Source organism: Drosophila busckii, chromosome 3R (genome assembly GCF_011750605.1).
Source record: "Drosophila busckii strain San Diego stock center, stock number 13000-0081.31 chromosome 3R, ASM1175060v1, whole genome shotgun sequence".
In the NCBI taxonomy this organism is placed as follows: Eukaryota; Metazoa; Arthropoda; class Insecta; order Diptera; family Drosophilidae; genus Drosophila; species Drosophila busckii.
The window spans coordinates 2,570,902-2,589,087 of NC_046607.1; the positions used below are offsets into that span (position 1 = coordinate 2,570,902).

An 18,186-nucleotide genomic window follows, 5' to 3' on the forward strand; every position below is an offset into this window, starting at 1 on the left:
TTGGCTTTGCCTTGCCTTTGTGTGTGTGTGTGTGTGTGTGTGTGTCCTTGCTTTGGTCTTCTGCGCTGTCGAGCACATCAATCCAAGCGACGAATGCTCCATAAAGTCGCATAAATTAATCAAAGCCAATAAACGATAAAATCAATTGCATAAAATACTAAGCGCAAATTATTTGGGGTCTTTCAGATAAATCAATTTCAATGCTGGAATTAAATTAGAGCTATAACAAATTATGCTGTTGTCCACTCAACAATACAAAATAGACATAAAAGTTACTACATATTTATGCAAAATAATTGCTCTGCGTTGCCGCACGCAATCAATTGAACTTATCGAATGACTCGTCGATTACACGAGACAAACAAATTGTAAAAATAAATCAACCAAAGCTAAAGTTGTCAACTAGTAAGAGACAGCACAAGGGGAATGCAAATTTGTAAATATATAAAAAGGGAATATCATTGGCACTCGCATATTATAGTTTAACTTTTAAAGCTTAAAATTGAATTGATTTGGATTTTCTATTTATATTGTCTACAACTTGAGTTCTTAAATGTTCTTATATAGTATCGACTTTTGAGGTTTATTTTAAAATTATCACAAGTTTCAAATTTACGGACCAACTTCTTTTTTGCCTACTCAAACCCTTTTTATAGATAGCTGTAGTTTTAAATATTATAGTATATGAATAAACATTGTTAAGCATATAATCTATAAAATAGAAAAAAAAAACCTAATTGAGGATTCCAGCTCTGAATCAAAATTAGTTATCATTTTAAAAAACTTTAATATAAATGGAAATTCCTGTGCCTTTCTAAACAATCTATTGTATAATAAATATTTAGATTGTGAAGCTTGAATACGATGAAATCATTGACAATATAAATTAGATAAAGTCAGTTTGTTAGCGAACACATTTATGGTTTATAAATGCTCGTGGGTCATCGCCTTATAAAATGAAATGTCTCTGGCGACAATTAAAGTAAACAACTGCCAATTTTATGTGTCAATAAGTCAAAATATCTTGGCCTTGCTTTTGTTTTGGATGTTCGCAAACAAAAAATAGCCGCACTGAATGAACATGGACATTAATTGCATTAAATAAATCACACAACTTATGTTCATGTTGAGGAAAGAACTTTTAGAGAGAAGTTAAGCTTTTAAACAAAAGGCTGCTCCAGAAAATAAATATGTATGACGTGCCAGCCAAGAAGTAAATAATTAAAATGTGCAAAGGAATACATATATATATATCTACATGTACATACATATGTTTGCTAATGCCAGTGGGCCAGCAAAAAAAGCATAAGCACGAAATAATGGTGAATATAATAAAAATACAAGTGCGGTGGTAAAAGGAACAAGACTTGTCAAGCATTTCCTTAGCTTGCATCAAAAGTTGGCGCAGCGTTCTACACGCGCCTCGAACACACACACACACAAACATACACACACACATGTACACACAATTGACGTGAGACCATATGCTGAAAAAGTTTTTCGAGCACTGAGCACAAACAACAACCACAACCACATCATCATCATCAGTGCTCTCTGTGTATGTTTATGTGTGAATTTGGATGTGTAGGTGTGTGTGTGTGTGTGTGGGAAAACAAGTATTTTACGCTCTGCTCTTTATGCCGGTGCAAAAATCGCTCTGAGCAAAGTTTTCATTTTGCATTCGCTGAGTTGCTTCTGCTGTTTTTGTTGCTTAAATACACTTTGACATTTTTATATTAAATTAAAAAAGGTTAGTCCAAAGGTGCGCGAATACTACGCGACATGGAGAAGGACCCCAAAATCCTAAATTAGCTGCGCGATGTTATTTAGTAGTTGTTGTTTAATTTCATAATTTCCTTGATTTATAACCTATGGCTTCAAACAAATTTTAAAACCTAATGCTGCGTAAAAAGTTTTGAGATATTTAGAAAATTGCAACACGCAATAATAACAATGAATGCTGTTTATTTCAAGATCGCATTCGATCGCTTTGCAAGACTCATCATTATAGGAAGAAACAATATTTTATCGATTTAACAATTAACACAAATATGTAAAAATTGTTTGAATTTCCCGTTACGATATACAAATAGCCGGTAGGCAGCAATAAATTTCGTAGGAAGCTCTATTTGCTATCAGTCACAACGGAAAAAGGAGAGAAGAAGAAGAAGCGTTTTACTGTCCTATAGAGAATTTATTCGGACACTATTTGAAGCGTGGGCATTCATTGGGTTTAAGTTTTACATTATTATGCTTTACTTTTTGTAGTATAACGGTTTCTCATTATAATTATGAGCTGCTGGCAAAGAGTTTTCTACTGCAGCAGCCACAAAAAGCTTATTGTGTAAGTTTTGGTTTTTGGCTAATTTCATAATATTTAGTTAAGCATTGCGTTCTGTTATTTCTTTAGCGCTGTCTTTCTCTTGCTCTTATTGCATTGTCATTGTTTTTGTTATTGCTGTTGTTTTTGTGTGTCTCTGCCATTGCCATCGTCGCCTTTTGTCTGACACTTGAGTTGTGACATTGTTGCCATTGCCAACGATATTGTTGTTGCAGTTGTTGCTGCTGTTGCCAGTTGCTGCTATAGTTGTCCACTTGCACGGATATTGCATTTGACAGTCGGTAGACAAATAAATGTTGTGCTTAATTGGCATTTTGAAAGCATTTAAAAGGAGTGGCAGTGGGAGTGCGAAAGAGAAGCCAGAAAAGTGGACCATGCACGTTTAGACAATTGCTAAGTCAGCAGCAATTGCCAACTAATGTTATCAAACAATTATGCTTGTTGCCTCGTCTCTCGATTTTTGCATAATAACAATGATGTGCGCCAGCACAATTAATTTTACACATAACCAAACAACAACAATGGCCACATTGCGTATACGTAATGTGGCTCCAACACATTGCACATTATCAGTGTTGATTTTGGCTATAAATTTAAGCCCTAATTAGCAGCGTATTTTCGTACGTGTGTCAAATGCGGAAATGCTGGTCTTAATGCAGCTCAAAGAACATTTAAAATCAAGTATACTATGCCACAGCTATAGACGACAACGGCTATATTTTAAAATTTGGATATAATCTAAATAGAGAGAGAGAGAGAGAGAGCGAGAGAAAGAGAGAGAGAGAGAGAGCACACACCATGAAGAAAAAAAAGTAAAAAAGAAATTTTTAAAAATAACTTTTAGCTAACACGCAAGAGGATTTTTTTTCAAATTCAAGCAAAAGATACGAGACGAGCAAATACGAAAAGTAAAAACACCAGCGACAATAACAAAAAAAATAAGAAAGCAACCAGCAGAGAGAGAGGAATAATATAAAATAACATTTGAAACATACGAAACTTTGCTAAATAGAAACACGAACGAGGAAGCAGCACTGAGGGTATTTCCATATAGAAGTTGAAACTAAGCGCAAAGCTGAAGCGCTCTACCGGGAGAATATCTTGGGATATACACACACACACACACACACGCACACGCACAGATCAGTCCCTGTTGTCTGGGCATATATATTAGAGGCATATATATGTATTTGGATATGATAAATAAATATGTACTTACATATCTATATCTCTATGTACTTGTTGCCTACGTTTGCTTTATAATTTCAACTTGGTATTTTTATTGTTGTGCGTAGCTGCATTGGAAATTCATGACCACACACACACACAAGCACACGCACACGCACACACACTAATGCACCTAGAGTGCTGCATTCACCGGCGTCACTCAATTATTCACATTTCACTTGCATTTATTTCGTCAAATTGCAAATCTCTCTTTACATTCCGTATATTGCTCCATATATAGTAGAACGTCGAAATATATATATATATATATATATATATATATGCAATATATGTAGTTATCATGGGCTATATTTTCACTACATATATGCATATGTATCTCTGGCATACATACACACCGTCTATGTATACATAAATATATAATTCGCGCACTGGCCTTTACACGCAGCCGAAAATATTTTCGGTTTTGCCGTTGCCCGTTGCCGTTGCCGTTGTTGAGTGTTGCCGCCTTGTTCGCGTCGCTTTATGCGCTCGACTGCCAGCCCAACACAATTTTCCCTCAATGCTTTTCCCCAAAATACTAAAACGCGAGCATTTTCATACTCCTGGTGCGCACAACGCCTCTTGGGGCATTGTTATCCTAAAAATAAACACCCCACCATGCTAACAACCGCTCTGCGATCGCCTGCACTTGCTCCCGCTCTCTCTCTCTCTCTCGATCTCGTTCTCGTTCTCGCTCTCTCTGCGGTGCGTTCTTACGCTCACGTGCAGCTCGTTTCGACTTGGAGCGGGACGCGTGCCATGTCGCTATGTGTGTTTGTGTGGAAACGATCGTGTCGAGATCACGATTGTGCATATACTATATATCTATTATGGGCTCAAGTCTCTTGCTCTATATGTATGCGTACGTGTGTGTGTGTGTGTGTGTGTGTTCATAATATGCGAGTATATAGTGCAAGCAGTACATAAACATTTTGTTAGCCAAGAATCTGTTTTTCCCCAGTAGAGCGCCCCAATAAGCAATTGATTTATTTTAATATAATTTGCCTAATGCACACACACACACACACACACACACACACACACACACACACTCACTAAAAAATGTAAAAACTCAGACAATAACTGTGGACAAAATTACGAAGCATAAGAATTATTCATTTTCTGATCAAGAATAAATCGTAGTAAACTACAAATATTCGTTGAGTTCTAAGAAAAAATTAGAAAAATTAATTTTCACTTAAATTTAAATTTTGCATTGCATTCATTTTTTTCAATATAAATTAATGGCTTTTGAATTAATTGAATCGAGTTAATTCCATTTTTCAAATTCAATTTAAATTTTTGTTTTCATTTAATTCAAACTGAATTCTTAAATTCTAATTCTAATTGAATTTGATTTCTCATTTAAGTAAAATGTTCTTTCAAACATGTGTAATGTAAAATTTAAATAAAGTATTTGTGCTGTGGTTGAGTGGGTGCTAGCCAAGGGACCAACTATCCATCAGGCACTAGCTCTACATTCGCTCTCTCTGGCTCTGTCTAGCTGTGGGCTGGCTTGGAGCTTACCCAGCGCTAACAACATTAATCAACAAACTCAATCTTGGCACACACACTAGAGCCCCAAAGTGTGTGTGTGTGTGTGTGTGCTTGTTTGTATTATTAAGCACGAGCTAGTCTATTTTCTCTCTCTCACTCTTTCACTCTATGTGGTTTACATTTGCATATGCAAAATTGTGGAAAATATTTCAAACGCTTATCAACGCTGGACAAACAGAAAGCACATGAATGGGTATGGCAGACTGCAGCGTTATATGCAGAGCCCTTAAAATGCCTGTTCAAACACTAAATATTGCATTATGCCAGGTTTATCACCTTTTAGTCGAAGCCAGTGCAAATATTTACCAGCCAGGCAGGCAGGCTGCCAAGCATTAAGCGTCAAAAGACGTCTATTTATCAAATGCCAGGCGGCCAGACTGCTACTACTACTAGTTGGTAGTTGTTGGTGCCTGTTTCCGTTGCTGATGCCAAAGCAGGAAGCAGCGCTGAAATGGAGCACGGAATCGAAGCGTTCCGTTCGCTTGCGAGTAATTGGGGCCCATGATCCATAGCAAGTCAACTTTAATGGCATAAGACTAAGCTTTATATAATTTCCGTACGCCTTTTTGTAAGTCCGTCCGTGTGTCTGCCTGGCGTGTCTGGCACGCACACACACACACACACTCATGCAAGGTGTGTGTGTGTGCAAATATGCGCGTGACCCAGAGACCAATCGACCTACATAAAAGCTTGCCTACTTTACTTTATTTACTTTTCGCACAACTCAACAAAAGAAAGCGTTGCCACAATAAAAACAACACGTGGGGCGGGGGCTTCAACAATTTTTAGTGGGCGTTAAGCCAATCGCTTGCATGCACGCCTTGGCATGTCTGAAGTATAAAAACGCGACATTGCTGGCAAATTTTTGCGTGGAGCCAAAACTATTTTTGGCTACCTGCTGCAGGCAGCAAAACCTGCTGCGTGCCCCCACCCCCATTCCATGCTTAGCAGCTGCAGCTGCCACTTAAGGCTCAAGCTGCATGCAACATTTTTAGAACAAGTTATGCTTTTGATAAAACAATTAAAGCCATAAACACCCAACAGCAGTTGATGCTATTTAAATTTCCTAATTTGCATATCACTTATAAATCGAGCACGTAATGCATTTGCTTTGTTTAAATATATGCTAGTCATATTACAGCAAAATTCAAGCGGAAGCGGAAATGCTGCACACACACACACACACACACACACAGCAAACTTTCGCTTTAGGGCCCGCAAGCATAAATAGTTGCCGTTAGTTAGCAAATTTCTATGGTCGACACGCGTTTATTCAAAAGCTGCACTTTAACGCATTTGAAAAAGTTATGCCCTCCAGCACGATTTGTGTGGCTCAACTCGCAGTTCACCCACGCAACTTGCTTTTATTTCCATGCACATTTGTTGTTGTTGTTGTTGCTGTTGTACATTTCATTTCATTTCATTTCATTTGGCAGTGCATGTGGCAAATTTGCTTTAAATGTGTGCATGTGTGTGTGTGTGTGTGTGTGTGTGTGTGTGTGTGTTTGCATGGCGGCATGCTGGCTACAAAATGGCGTCGCGCCGGTTCGAGTGTGTGTGTGTGTGACTGGGTTGGCCATTTTATCGCCGTAGCTTAATTGACTTTGCGTGATGCAGGGCACGTTGGCCATGTTGTCGAGTAACACCTTAGTTTGCATTTTTTAAATTATATTCTCTTGCCGCTTTGTATCTAATTTCATTTAATTCAGCTTAATTTTATGTAAGACATAAATTCGAGTCAAGAGCAATTGGCTTGAAATTGAAACTATATTAATTTATTTTACACTTTGTTGCTATTTAAGCATTAAATGGGAATAATTATAGCATCTTACAAGTATAAAAGGCTTATATGGGAACTCTTTTGGGATAATTGCTGCTCTGACTGCTGACAGGACAGCGAAAGGAACAACTTGCGGCAGTGTCAGCAACAATGCAATAAAAATAGTATCTGACAAATATCTCAACAGCAATTAGTGCATTTAATTTGCATGCGAATTCAGTATTTATTTAGTCTTTGTTTTGTTCTATGTGCGCGCTAAGGCTTTGTACTAAGTCAATTATGTCAAGTGGAAAAATAAGAACAACAAATTGAGGTTGTTGTTGTTGTTGTTGTTGCATGGAGTGGTTACAAGCAAGTGGATGCAACAACAGCAACATATTCAACGCCTGCTTTGCGCTCATTTACTTAATTGAGTTTTCGCTTGACGTTGGTTGCACTTCATTTCGTTGTTACTCTGGCTGCTGCTTCTTTTATGCAGCAGCAGCAGCCCCACATTGTGGCAAGCTTGGCAGCTTGGCAGCTTGTGGGCAGTTAAGCAACAGTGGGCGTGGCAGTGTTGCGGGTGCGGCGGCCTCTTGTTGGCATAATTTACGGTTGTAATTGTCGCATGTTGTTGGCTTTTGCTGTTTTCGCTTTGTTTCACTTGCTGTTTCTTGCCGTTTCTGTTGCTGCTTATTGTTGTTATTTTGTCGCTGCTCAGCGCACAGTTATTCAGCGTACTGTGACACATGCTGAAAGTCATGCGCCTCACTTGACGCAAATTGCTTGCGGCAACAACTTAATCAGCAACATTTGTACACCGTCCAAGGTGGCTTGTTGTCCAATTCAAGACAAGTGTCGTGTGTTGGGCCACCAAGGGGCAGGTTGGGGTAACACTGTGCTTCGCAGTTAAGCTTCCTGTTTTCATGTTTTTGCGCAGAGAGCGCTTTAATTGCTTATTGCCATGTTTAGAGCCGCCCAAGTACACTTTAGTGTATATCAACCAATTGGATATTTATTTTTTTGAATTTATCAAGTGTTAGCTATTGAACATGAAGCTTATGCCACTCTCGCCATAATATTTCAACAAATAGAGTAATGCAGTGTGTTGTGGTGTGGTGTAGTGGTGGTGGTGGTGGCAAGCATATTTTAGTTTATGATTTCCGCCACGTTGTTCTGGGCACATTAAAAAGTGCTTGGCGCACATGAAATTAAATGAAATTTATGCAGTTATAATGTTGCTTTATAATAATAAAAGAGAAATGTTTGCAGTTGTGGCGCCGCATGTCCAAAACAGCTGAAAGCAACTAAAATAACTATGCGCACATTTGTATATTTATGGATTTAAAAGTATGCCACACAAAAAGAAGAAGAAGACGCTGACGACGACGACGGCGACGGCGAAGTGAAGTTTTGGCTAAATGTGTTTTCTTTCTGCTTTTGCGGTTGCTCGGATTCGGTTTAATGTGGCAATAAAAATGTCACTTGCATTGCTTGCAGCTACAGCAACAAATATTTTGGCAACTCAGCCGACTGTGGAAGGAAATGTGACACAAATTTGTAAAAAAAACTTTGATTTTTAAGTTCTGCAGTTATGCATCATTGATAAATAATTTGTGTGTCGCTTGCGTTCAATTAGTTGCACCACTAACTAAGCTTGTTGCAGCCACCACACACGGCATCTGATGTTGCGGTTTGCTTTGCTTTTGTTTTTGCTGCTAACCTATGCGGTTGTTAATTTATTTTGACACTTAAATGAAATGCGCGCACTGCAATGACAAAATGTCAATTTGTCAGTTTGCCTGTCTGTCAGTCAGCCAGCCAGACAGACCGCCCGCCCGTCCGTCCGTCCGTCCGTCCGTCAGTCAGACCATGTGTCCTGTTAAGGTCGCAGTCTGTGCTCAATTTGAGGGCGTGTTGCACACACACACACACGGACACACTCACTGACCGCTGTCCACCATTTTACACGTAATTGCGTATTTTCTTAAAGCCCATTAAATTAAAGAGCATCAATTCGCAGGCACGTAGTGGGCGGTGGGGTGGGGTGGGTTGGTTGCAACAGCGGCATGCATTGCCACTGAGACGCATGTAATTAAAATGCATTTTCAAGTTGTTTTGCGCTTTTTCAGTTTGTTGTTGAGAGCTAAAAGCATTGCTTATACTTTTACTCTGAAGGAGCGAGAGAGAAAGATAAAGAGAGAGAGAGAGAGAGAGAGAGAGAGCGCGCGATATACGCAAAGAAGCGTGCACAGTTTTCCAACTGTTGTTGCCATTTAGTTTAGTTTTTGTTTCTACGCCAAAAGTGCCTTTTTAAATATATATATATATATATATATATACATATATATAAAGGAAAAACAAACACAGCACAGCACAAAATAGAGAAAACAGTCAACGCTGACTGCAGTGAGTGCAGCGCTGCTTCAAGAGGTTTGCCTGTGCTCAAGTCATGTACAGCAAATTGCTTCATATTAAATGATTCATATTTTTTAAATATTTATTATATTTATATCTGTTTCATCTTTCATGCAAATGCATTAATATTATAAGCGAATTATATGCATTAATAGCAAGATAAAATACAGGCAAGATTTCGCTTAGTTATTCCCAGAAATATTAAGCCTCAACCTCCAAATCAGGGGCTAAATACAGAAGATTGCAAAAAAATAATTACACGAGTTGAAGAGAAAGGCGTGACTATCCTTTGGTTACACCAGATCTCAATTGGCTCATGGTTTTGGTTGGTTTATTTACGTTAATTAATATTAAATTGTGCATTACTTTTAAAATATGTTGCTTTCTAAATTAATTCGTATTCTTAGTTCAATTTTGCATTTTAAGCACTTTGCTCATAAACAAATGCAAATGGAAAGCGTTGCCAGAAAGTTCATTTATGGCAAGTTCGGCTCTAGAGCTCAGATGCAGTGGAGGACGAGGTGGCCGAGTGGTTAAGGCGTTGGACTGCTAATCCAATGTGCTCTGCACGCGTGGGTTCGAATCCCATCCTCGTCGCGAATGCTGAAATGTATTTTCCATTTTATTTTTGTATTTTAGCTGATTCACGTTTTGCACATTCTTCAATTGTTTGTTGAAAACAATGAGGCATAAAATTCAACACGTTGTGCGCTTAGTGAAATGCATTCTAGTATATATTAAATTTATTTTATATATAGCCATGCTTTGTTGCTATTAATTTATTATTTTCTCCGTGCAGTGCAATGTTTTTTTTTTCAGCATAATCGTGCTTATCAAGAGTAAACAATATTTAAATTAAATTAATTATTATTATTTACACATGAATATGCATGTTTGTGCAGTTGGTGGCTTGGTTTTCGTGGTTGCAACATTTATACTTGTATTGGTGTAGGAGAAAATTAATGGACTGCAATATTTAATGCACAATTACCTCACAACAACATTTACAACTCATTTAAAATTTGACTATCAGAATGATTAACTGAAAAGTAAACTGCTACTTAATCTAAACGAAATGAAAATATTATGAATTAAGATTGAAAAATGAATTATTTTTTTGTAATTTCTAGCTTCAAGAAACAATGCAATTCGACTTGGTGTACGACTTAATATTCTACAATTTATTGATTGCGATATTGCCACAATTTTAAGTTCATAATTAGCAATTTGATTGTGGACTTAATATACTCAAAGCTTGCTTTTACGTAATAATCTCACATGCAGTTTGTCAATTAACAAACTGATATATTGATAAAGTTGTTGGCATCGCACACACAAGCGACAATGTTCAAAAAGCTTGTCAGAGTTTCAGCTTTACATATCGTAAACATTACTGAGAATTTGTGTGTGTTTTGTACAGAGCACAGAGCATAACTGAAATAGACACTGACAACAAAGATTATATAAGCACTAGTTTATAGTTAAATCAAAAGCAACAAAAAAAAAAAAAAAAGAAACAATATCATAAAACTATTTCTAATACTATAACAGCAAAAAAAAAAAAAAAAACGCAGACAACGACTAAATGTACGACATAAACAATAAAAGCAGAAGAAAACAAGTGGACACATTAAATGTGGGCGCAACCAACTTTTTTATACACTTCGACTAAGTTATTTATCTGATCGTTTTGAAATTTTCGGCATCGGTCGAGAACATAACAGTGGTTTTGTTATTTCTTTTAGATTTTTCCGTTGAAAATAATCAACTTTTTCCGATTAACTAGGGATGGAAAGAAAATAAAAAAAATCGATTTCGATAGGAGCACCTCTAGCTCTTATAGTCTCGTTGATCATACAGCCAAACGGACATGACTATGTCCACTTATACTTTATGGAGTCTACATAACTTTATGATACCCTCTTCCGTTTTTTACAAAAAATGTCAAAGTGTATTAAAAATAGTGAAATAAACACAGCAGCAGCTGCGGGGCATTGAGGGTTAACGTTAGCGATGCTTCAAAATGGTATTTTGCTGTGAGCAAACAAGCAAACAATTTTCATATTTTTGGCGCAGGAAACGGAAAACTCAATGCAAAGAACCTAAGCATAGAGACCATGAGAGCTACACACAAAACACAGACACTGGCGCTGGCGAGACAGAGAGAGAGAGCGCAAAGAGTTGTGAACAAAAGCACCAAGAATTCGACATTAGCATGACATAAAGTAAGATATATCAATGTGTGTGTGTGCGTGTGTGTGTGTTTGGGTGGGGGAGGGGATTGCAAACTTTTGTCGCCCTATATTGCTGGAAACGTTTGAAATTTGTGCAATTGTTTTTTTTTTCTCTAGCTGTCTTTCAATTATTGATAACGCGCACTCTTTCTATTTCAGTTGTCAAACAATTTCAAATATTTTCCTTTTATCCTGACATTGTCTCTGGCGCTAAACAAAACTGTCAGTCTGTGAGGCGGCAAGGCAAGATAAATTGAAGAGCGGTGCTATTGCTGTTGCTGTTGCCAGTAGCAGCTGCTATAAGAGTCAACTCATTGACGTTATAATCAAAAATCATATGACGTTCTAGAGCAACAAGAGGAAGAACGACAACGACAACAACAACAACAAAAAGAACAACAAGGCTAAGAAAAACAGGCAACTGCCAATGTAGGTCAGTCCGAAAATAAATTTCAAAAACGTATTCAAGTAAATAAACTAAATAAATAAGTAGAGAAGACGAGCAGGCGGCAATAGAGCTGAACCATCAATACACTTTCGACAGCAAAATGAAGTATGTATTTGATTAATAAATATTAAAGTTGGAAATTTAATGAAATGTACATTAAGCTCATTATGGAATAGATTATAAATTGAATATAAAGTTAATTTGCCTCGATTGGCCACCTAACTAATGTACCTTTGTTTCCACTGCCTTCGTAGTCGATGTCGACGTCTTTTACTCTGGCAGCCATGAAAAGCTCATTGACGAAACTGTCGTCAACACGGCTAACACACACACACACACACACACACACAGTCACACACACACACATATACACACGCAAAGGCAGCACAAAAATTGCAGTAGCAGCACTAACAACAAAAGAGTTGTTGGTTTTTTTTTTGGTTTTTTTTGCAGCAAGCAAGCTAAAGTAGAAAGTTTTATTGCTAGGGCGTGTTGTCTGCATGTGGGCGTGGCTGCCAATGCCGCTGGCTTGCGGTAAAATGGATTATAAAATAGAAAACCGACGTCAACGTCTTTGCGCTAAGACGACAAATGTATAAGCCTCAGATTTGCTTTGCTTTACTGCCATTTGCTTGAAAGACTGAGTGGGTGGGTGGGTGGCTGGTTGGCTGAGAAAGGATTGTGGCTTACTATAAACAAGTGTTGATGGCAGATTTTAAGTGCGCGCTCGCACGCCTTACGGCTAAAGAAATCTGCAAACGAACTACAGAGCTCAAGAAGCAGCAGACTTAGCGACAGACATACAGACAGACAGACAGACTGCTGGCTTAAATGGGATTACATAGACTAACAATTTTAGTGTGCGTAGCGGATAAGAGCGCAACTCTCAACTGAATTGAATGCTTTTCAATAGAGCAATGATAGTTTTACTTCGTGTACATGTTGCTGTCGTTCCTTTTGCAACTGCTGGTGCTGGTGCTGGTGCTGGTGCTGGTGCTGTTGCTGTTGCTGTTGGCATAGTTAGTGTAGAAGTTCTTGTGGTGCTGCTGATTGCTATTTGTTTGCTTGTTGCCGCACTGACTGTGAATTTCAAAAACTTTGCGCACTCACTAAACTCTTTTTAGCATTTTTACACTCTACTCTGTTGACTTTGCTGCAGTTTTATTAAAGCTAATTACTGTTAGTTTGATGCGCTACGCCTTAAATCAGTTTTCCTGCTACTGCTGCTGCGGCGTATGCGTGATTCATGGCATAGACCTACACTCCTTTATAATGTAACTTTAGACTTAATTAATTTTCGCGCAAGCATCAACAACATAGCGCAGTAATCCAATCATATGGTGCAGCCGACTTCTGACTTTGTATATAATAATTAACCGTTGCGTATACAAAATGAAAGCTACTGCAACATTTACTTACAAAGCTAATCAAATTCATTTGCCACTCGGCCAAATATTTACTTGCCTCAATTAAGGCAACAACCGCAAAATCCACTAACAGCAACAATAAATTTAAATTACATTTTTGGTGGCAAGAGCAAGAGTGACACACTCAGCTTAATGTGAATTTTACGCGCCACGCCCACGCCCCCTGCGAACATTTTCACATTTTACCCGAACAACGCCGCTGCCGCTGCCAAATGAAAACTTCCGGCTCAAAGTGGACGAGCTAGTGACCAAATAAATGCAATTTGTACACCCCTCGGGTAATATACAAACAAGTAACAACAAGCACGCAAGTTCCTTCAACATGGCATGTCACGTTGCCCCCAAGAAGAGAATTTTTGCACGAGCGCTAACTTTGCTTGGCGTGCAAAAATAGAAAGAGAGAGAGAGAGAGAGAGAGAGAGAGAGGGAGAGCGAGAGGGCGTGCCAAAAATATCCTTGACCTTATTTTGCTCAAAAAGGGATATAAACGAATCGCACGCTTACATTGTCATGCAAAGCGTTGAGACGGATGCAACGTTGCATGCAACGGTGCAAATGTCATTAACTTTGGCAGTCCAAAAGGCTGCAAAAAGAGGGTAATGCCCATAAGCGTTGACTGCGTGCCTGGCATGCATGGGCGGAGGCGGCGGCGGCGGCGGCGGCAAAAGTGTTGATTTAGTGGCACGGCACAGTTGTCTTCAAATCGGCAGCACCAGCAGCGGCAGCGATGGCGGCGGCAGCATCTAAAACGCTGTTTACGACTAAATCTGAATGAGGCCCAATAGCCTTGACCGATATACTAGCAAACAAGCACACACACACACACTTACACACACACACACATATTAAATGACGAGAAAATGGCATAAAATGTAAATGCTGCATGTGGCAACGTTCCCGCCTGCCACTGCCACTGCCACTGACTGCACTTCAAGCGCAACTTTTTTCCCCAAAATGTGCCGTCATATTTTATGCACACACACACACACACACACACATACAAGCACTTGCTCGTAAAGCATTTTAACAAATGGCATCAAATTGATTTTGCCATGCTAAGCATTTTAGCATTTTAAGCAGCACCCGTGCCACCTTGCAACAAACCATCCAGCCAGTCACCCACCCACACTCAAGCAGCATAAGCCTCAGCTGAAAATGATTGCGCATGTGTATGTGTGTGTGTGTGTGTGTGTGTGTGCATTAGGGCGTGTGTAAATAATGTTCTTGTTGCTCTCAGCCAGCTTTGCATATTTGCAATATTCCGCAAACTCAAGCCCACTCACCACCACCCCCTAGAGGCAGCAGCAGCAGCAGCAGCATCACTCATCTATGCTGTATGCTCTATGCACATAAGATATTTTCGATCTGGCTTATTAAAGTTCATAATCATTATGTTTGATTGATTTGCTGTTAAAACTTGTGCTCAAGAGCTTTCGCACTCAATCATAATTGATTTTGATGGGTAAAAAGCGTATCGAATGATTTTATTACATATCTCGGACTACTGCTCGTCGGTATTCTTTTAAAATTAAGTTAACCTAATCAACTTTTTGATAGTCAGTCATACAGGGTATTCATATTTATACAAACGTTGGCAATTTAGCCGCAGCCACAACTATCCACCCACCGCTTTCACACTCATACATACACACACAATTTGAATATATATATATAATATATACCAAGGTATTATAGTAGCATGTATGTATGTCTTGTATGCACGCAGATTTATATGGCAAAAAATATTATACGCGTATTGCAACTTTTTATTTATTTTTTATGAGCAAAGTGGCTGATAAATTTTTTTCTTCACCAGATTTAAAATGATTGCTGCATGCGTGTGCCGGCTGCAGCGTGTGGGGGGGCATAGGAGGAGGGCAGTCGCTGTGTGGCGCCACATATGCACATATATTTTTGACTTGGCAGTGCGCATTTTATGAGTTTGCCGCTTTTGTTGTTGTTGCTCTTATTTGCGGCTGCTTCTCTTACCTGACTTTCATTTACCGCCATTGGAATGCCATCATGTGTCAGATTTTTAAATTTTAACTGCAACATTTAAATATTTTCCTTTTTTATTTAATCGGAAAATGCGACCAGCTGTGTATTTAAAATTTGTTTTTAACTCACAGAGTGGAGTTATTTAAGCGCATATTTATACAGTAAATTCTTGATAAGCTGAAACTTGATGTTTGCTCGCTAGAAATTATTATTTTTTTAATGAAATTCGAACTCTAATGCGCTTATTTGTTTTGCTTTTGGGTAAATTGGTCGATACTATTTATAAAGTAACTAAAAAAAAACGTATAAGAAATGTTAATTGGGTTTAAAAAAAAAATTGATTTTGATTTGATACCAAAAGTATAAAACTGATATATTCTTATATACTGCTGCATTTTAAACACATATTTAAGTTAGGAAGTAATTGAATAATTACTGCAAAATGTTCTTGCCTCAATGTTCAACAATTCACGTTTATTGTGCTTAGATATTCGAGCAGTTTCGAAATAAAACTGCCGCAATTTCCTTTTAAAGTTTTTCTTTTCATATGCATACGCATGAGATGTAAGGAAAATGCATTTAAAGTGTTCATTTTTAAAAGAGCTGCTTTTGCATCCATAGCAGACACAATTACTATGCAGCTTCTTGAACTTTATGGTTGGACAATAATAATAACAAGGGCTGCAGCAGCAGCAACAATGGCAATAACAACAAGCGAACAAAAACATGGAAGCTCCTTCAATGGGCAGGAGTCTCTACAATTGCTACACCTTGCTTATCCCTTGGCTGTCTTACCGACTGAATGCCTGACTGACTGACTGACTGACAGACTGGCAAACGCATCGCTCGGGTGCTTGGGTGTTTTTTATTTAACTTGTGGATTTCATTAAGCTAGCACTTGGGTCCAAACCGCCTGGCAGCAGCTACTCAACTGCCTTGCACTTTCTTATTATTGCGCACTCTCTCGCCTGCTACGCGGCTGCTGCCGACTAACAAAGTGCAACGTCAGGTTGAAGATCTCTGGAGCAGCCACAAGGCTCTCGAGTGTAGGCGTGTGTGTATGTTTGTATGTATTGGGCTGTAGTATGTATGAATTGAATGCGTTCTGCGTCCTTTACTTTTATTATTATTTTGCTATTTCATAGTTTAAATAGAATATTGACCAAGCAGGATTTTTTTATACACTTTCACATTTTTATAAAATTTGGATAAGGGTATTATGAAGTTGTGAAAATGTATGTAACAGCAGAAAGAGGCATGGCATAAGGTCTATATATTCTTAGTCAGCAAGATAAACTGCGTCGATATTGCCATGTCCGTCTGTCTGTGTGAGCAATGACATTTTTTTCAGTCCCTTCCCCAGCAAATCGAAGAAAAAAAAACTATTTACGTCTGGTAAAAAAATTGGAGAAAATCTAAAATAAATCATACATAGGCTTTGTCATTTGACCAATGCCGAAATGCTGCGATGCCCTAGACAAAGTGTATATAAAAGTTGGTTGCTACCGACTTTCATGCGCCCACTTGTTTTTAGGAATTGCCATAAATGTGGGTCAGACCATCAACAGCAGTAGCTGACGGAGCGTAACAAACTCGTTTAGCATAGTTAAATATATAGTACCTATGTATGTATATATACATAATATTCATATGTACATACATACATACATACATACATATGTATGCATGTTGGCATGTACTTGGGCGTTGAAAGTGTAGAAGATGGCGCTAACGAAAATTCACTTACGCGCAAGGCAAATCAAATTAAAATCAATTAAAATTAACAAGCAAAGCAGCCGGCAAACCAAAGACCAGAGAGACTAGATCAGAGCACACATACACCCCAACAATCAAACGGGACAGTGAGCAGCGATGTGGCAGCAACGCTAACGCTGACGCTGACAGCGAAATGCCAAGCGTATGAATCATGCAATTTCATGTTGCGCTCTTCTCTTTTGCACCTTTTCTTTTTATTTGAACGCTGCTAAAAGGTGCGGCACTAAGTACTGTACATAGATATGTACGAACGTATATAAATTGAGTTGAGGCAGTGTAAATAACGCTGATAAGAGTAGACGTTAAGGCAGCAGCACGTAACGTTGTTTAAACTACAGTTAAAAGTTAAAGAGCGGCGCGAGCAATGAGAGAGAAAGAAAGAGCGAGCAAGAGAGAAAACTGTGTATATAGCCAGGTGCTCCATGATATTGTTAAGTGCAAATATTTAGCACTTTTTCCAATGCATCTTATCGCTACATATACAAAAATATATGTACGTGTGTGTGTGTGTGCATACATATCAACAAAGTATGTATGTTTGTTTGGATATCATTGTGTTGGTGTATATTGAGTCAGAGCGACGTCCCACTCAACGTCCCAGTCAACGACCAAAATCAGAAGCCGCCCACACACACACACACACTCGCAGAGGCCGTCGCAGTTGAGTTAGTAACAAAGTAAGCAATAAGTAAAGGTAAGTTGAACGGCCATAGAAAATTAATTTAATAACATGTTGCATGCATAGACTGGCGCCATCTAGCGCCTGCACTTGTTAGCTCATGCATTAAAAAACACTTTGTCTAGCCAAATGTTAAGCAATACTAGGTATTAAGTTTTCACATGTGTGCGTGTGTATGTGTGTGTTGGCCCATTTTCATACCTTGCACTTGTCTTGCTCTCTCCTTAGGCTGCTCAGTGGCTTTGGCAGTTATTGCAACAGACAAACAATAAGTTGTTTCTCACATTGCTATAGAATGGTATTTGGCGCAAGTTTCTTAAGA

At 38.5% G+C, this 18,186-nt stretch overlaps 1 protein-coding gene and 1 non-coding gene across 8 annotated transcripts in view; one reads left to right on the forward strand and one right to left on the reverse strand.

Annotated features, from left to right (window-relative positions):
- LOC108603064 (serine/threonine-protein kinase par-1) overlaps positions 1 to 18,186 on the reverse strand; it is a 38,475-nt gene that overhangs the window by 18,231 nt on the left and 2,058 nt on the right. The window contains exon 1 of one of the 7 annotated variants that reach the window (XM_017991507.2): positions 3,925 to 4,048. The exons of 5 other annotated variants lie outside the window; for them this stretch is intronic. The gene's annotated coding sequence lies outside the window, so the exon portion shown is untranslated. Of the gene's footprint in view, positions 1 to 3,560; positions 3,797 to 3,924; positions 4,049 to 18,186 lie in introns of those variants that run through there. One more of the 7 variants, XM_017991505.2, reaches the window with a different exon arrangement.
- Trnas-gcu lies at positions 9,818 to 9,899 on the forward strand. The gene has a single exon. It is a non-coding gene; the product is annotated as a tRNA-Ser (tRNA).